A 4367-nucleotide genomic window follows, 5' to 3' on the forward strand; every position below is an offset into this window, starting at 1 on the left:
ATGACACAAATCAAATCACAATTGCTTTTAACCATTTCGATACGCAACCGTTGTTATACGCAATCCATTTTCACACGCAAACCATTCTCCTAAACAGCGGCACTTGTATCATTCTCTTTGTTTCACGTCTCAAACCACAATACTTTCTAATACCACTCAATCTATTTCACATCTTAAAACCACGGCCCACAATATTTCTTCATACTACCAATCCAATTCATATCACAAAACCACGATACCATTTGCTCTATTTCACAGCCACAAAACACAATACCATTCCTTCACTTTCACTGACACAAACCGCAGATGTTAATTCCTTCTCTGCACAAGCAACTCCTCGGACAGAAGCTTCAGCACCGCACCATTCAACCAATCAAAATTCACTACCAACTCAACACTCAACCAACTTCTACACTCAAAACCACGGAACCATCCCTCTCCCTTTTCATTCCTACACCGCAAACCACTACACTTCATTTTCATCGTGAGGCATCCGAGAGCAAGGGAGGGAACGTGAGTGAAATCTTCTTTCCATATTGCTCTGACCGTAAGCTGGAGGAAAGGCAGAGAGGGACCGTGAGCAAAACTTCAACCATTCTACACCCCAACTTCACGGCTGCAATACCACCACCTTCCACCTCCACCAGTTGAAGCCGCTACACCAAACCAGAACCAGCAAGCCTGTCGCATGCGTGAGATCTGAGAGGGAGCAGAAATTTTTCAGATTTTGTGTGGGATCTTAACTTGCTTTGAGGTAAATTTTCTGGAATAAAATGGATGATCAGAGGTAGTTTAAGCTAGCTGTGACTTTGGATGTGTTAAATTTTGTAACCAGATGAGGAAACCAAAGCTGTGGAAATTCTGTTTGGGGTAAATCATCCCTGCTGAGTAGCTGGTTTAGAAATGTAGCGCTATTTCTGATTTCCTGTAACATTTTGAGTTAGATTAAGTGTTTAACTAATCAGAAACAAGAAGCTTAGGCTATCTAAGAACTTGCATGTTGAGGTTAGGCACTTGATTGGGAAATTTGTAAGAATCGAATTTCTGTTATGTGCAAGTGTCGGAGTAGCCGCGAACTTGTTTTGGATTATTGCAGCCTATATTGGTTTTAATTTTGTGATTTAAGCTTACAACCATAATCTAATAGCTAATAACAAGTAATTAGACTCTGCATGTAGTTGATTTGTAAATTTAAAACAGAAAACTAAATTTTAGAATGCCATATGCCTTAATGCAAGATTATCCGAGCCAAGCAGGGAAAATTTTGGAAATTTTGATGCTAAGGAGTATTGTTTGAGCTCGAATTTTAAACTGGAAATGTTCAATTTCTAGCTAGATAAGTGCATAAGGAAATTGAGAATTTATAAGCATATTTAAACCCAGAAAATGAAAAGAAGACTGAAAGCTCTTCACGCATGATTCAACCGTGACTAGTGGGGAAAAAATTCTGATTTTCTAGATGACTTGAGTTACTATATGAACCTGATTTTGAAGTGGAAGCTTTTAGCAACTTGCTAGATGTTTACATTCTGAACTTGAGCACCGAACACCATAATAAAACCAAGGGAAAAGTTGAACTAAAGCAGATTGGATGCTGGAAAATTTTGGAAGCCGTATGATGAACTAGAATTTTTCAAAATTGCTTTTGGGAAGTTTAAATTGGTTTCTGGAATTTATTTTATCCATCCCTTGGTATATAACGTTTTAGAAATACCTAAGAGTGGAATATTTATGTGGTATAAGTAGTTTAGCAATGAAATGTTTAATACATTGAAAGGTTTAACCAAAAATATGGGTATACAATTGCTGGAAATTTTCCTTGTGATTGCCAAAGTTTGAGTTTAAAAATCCCAGCTGGATTGTGAAGTTTTCTTTGAATTCATAATGGATGAAATTGCCTGGAATATATTGTTCGGAAATCTATAAGGAAATGTGTGGACGGTTTGAAATAAAAACATGTTGATGTAATGTCTGTGACCCGATCCTATTGTGATATTGGAAGTGAATTGTTGAAATTTATTTTTCCTTGAGAAAACAATGTGTTAGAATTGTTGACAGTGGGCTCTATGAATTCCCACCTTTGAACTATTGGTCAAGCTATTGGAAAACTGTTGAGAGTGGGCTCTATGAATTCCCACTTGAATAGATGACTGAATTGCTGCAGTTGATTAGAAATCTATGCTACCATTTTTGTAAAACGGTGAGTTGATATAAGTACTGATTACCATGTGCTAAGTATCGACGAAGCCTTGGCAAAATTTTCCTGCTTGTGCTTAGACATAATTTATCGGAACTCAGGGTTAATGATTGGCAAAGCCCTAGTGATATGACTATTTAAAATCCCGACTGTACAATATGATAAAATGTGATTTTTTGGATTGGAATCGAAAATGTGAGCAGTCGTACCGACCTTATGAACCCAAGCAAACGCTTGATCAAGTAAATGGAAAGACTATTTTTCTCTAAAGTCTTGAATGGTACTGATTTAACACCGTACTACCAAACACTGTATCTACTATTTTGCCCGAAAAAAAAAAAAAAACTTAGACAACATAATTTTTACTCCTGGAGTTAGATTAGCCTTATTAACTTGGAAAAAAAAAATGATGCTCCCAGACTCAAAACCTAAATTCTTGTTGTAAATCCCTTCCTTCCTTATAAATCGTTTAAGGCTAGTCGGAACTAAGGAAAATTTAAAAGGTGAAACTCGATCACTTTAGTTTTAAACGTAGGAACCTGCTCGGCAAGAAAAAAAAAAACCTTAGTTTAGCAACATTTTTCAATAGACCTTACCCTTAAGCCTTAGCAAAGATTTTTGTAGGCACAACCACTCCAATGAACTTTTTCCAAGGTATACTTTTAGCCTTGATATTAAATATCTTGCCGACTTATTTTAAGAAAATAATAATAGTATTTTCTTCGAGGAAAAGTATTCCAGGAATATTATAAGAAATAATGTACGGTTCTCACAAGCTCGATTCCAAGTAAAATATTTTGAGAAAAAGTAAACTAGCAACATGCTAGAAAACTCTACATGTGCAAGCCAAAAGTTCCAATAGAAAACTTATGGCTTAAATTCTGATATTCTAGGATTTTACGAGGACGCGGAACTCGATCCTCAATCCAATATCTGAACTTCACTCGTGGTGAGTGTCCCTGCTTGTTCTATGTTATGTGGTTAGGCGCTTTATCAATTCGCTATGTGATAATTGTCAAAATGCAATAAATGATTTTTGATCCATCGAAGTGAGCAGTGTGTACTTTATCGCACTAGCCGTTCGAGTGGTGACATGTGTGAAACATTTTCTAATGAATCTGTGAATCTAAATGTAGTTGCGTCGCTGGGTGAATCCCTCGACATCTGAATCCAACTACCACAACGTCGTTGGGTGAATCCCTCGACAAATTTATTACGGGTATATCTCGAGTATACTGCGTCGGTAGATGAAGTTTGGGCCCAAAGCAGAGGTATGAACGGTGACGGGTTAGGATTAAAATAAGTGTATCTACATGGAAATTAAGTAGGGAAAGTTGACGGAGGGTCAACTACGATGGTATCTGATCAAGCGTGGAAAATGGCTCCTGAGAGCCCTTGTATCCTACCTTGTGCTGTTACATGCTTTCCTAACGGTTTCAATTTGATTTAAATTATTACCCGCTGTTTGATTTATGTGATTGCATGTTTTGGGGCACCACTGAGCTTTAGCTCACCCCACGTTTATTGTTTTCCTTAACAGGAGCTGGAAACTGAAAGCTGGACGCTTACTTATGTTTTCCTTTTGGGTTGTATTTGAATATTATAACTTATTATGTGGGCTGTAATGTGTTATTTGAGATAATGCACTTTTCCTTTGGATTGCCACTTGAAGCTGAAAAATGTGTAACCTTAATTCAAGTACTTGGCTTGTAAGTTGTATTATGGATTTATGCATTTTATCTATCCGATTTGTGATGACTTTGTACTTCGGTACGTAGCACGTAGGACGTTTAAGAGCACCGACTGGTTATTTTATCACTGCTATCTCTGAAGATAATGTGACTTTAAGATTGATCCTATTCGAGAAAATTTGTTTTGTAATATATTAAGTTATCCTTGAAAGGATTTGGGTTAGAATGCTTGCGAGAGTCCTGGCGAGAGTTGGGCAGACGGCCCGCCAACCCTTTGGTTCGCCTCAGGGGGAAGTGGGATCGCCACAGGTGGTATCAGAGCCTAGGTTTGAAAAGTTATTTGAAAGACATATTAGTTGTGCTAGAAACCCTAATCCTCTCTAGGAATAAGTTTTGAGATCATTAGAAGTACCTTAAGTAATATATGATCCGGTTAGCTATTTAAGTTCTAATCTCTAAGTTTTGATCATTTTGCAGGT

Source organism: Coffea arabica, chromosome 7c (assembly GCF_036785885.1).
Source record: "Coffea arabica cultivar ET-39 chromosome 7c, Coffea Arabica ET-39 HiFi, whole genome shotgun sequence".
Taxonomy (NCBI): domain Eukaryota; kingdom Viridiplantae; phylum Streptophyta; class Magnoliopsida; order Gentianales; family Rubiaceae; genus Coffea; species Coffea arabica.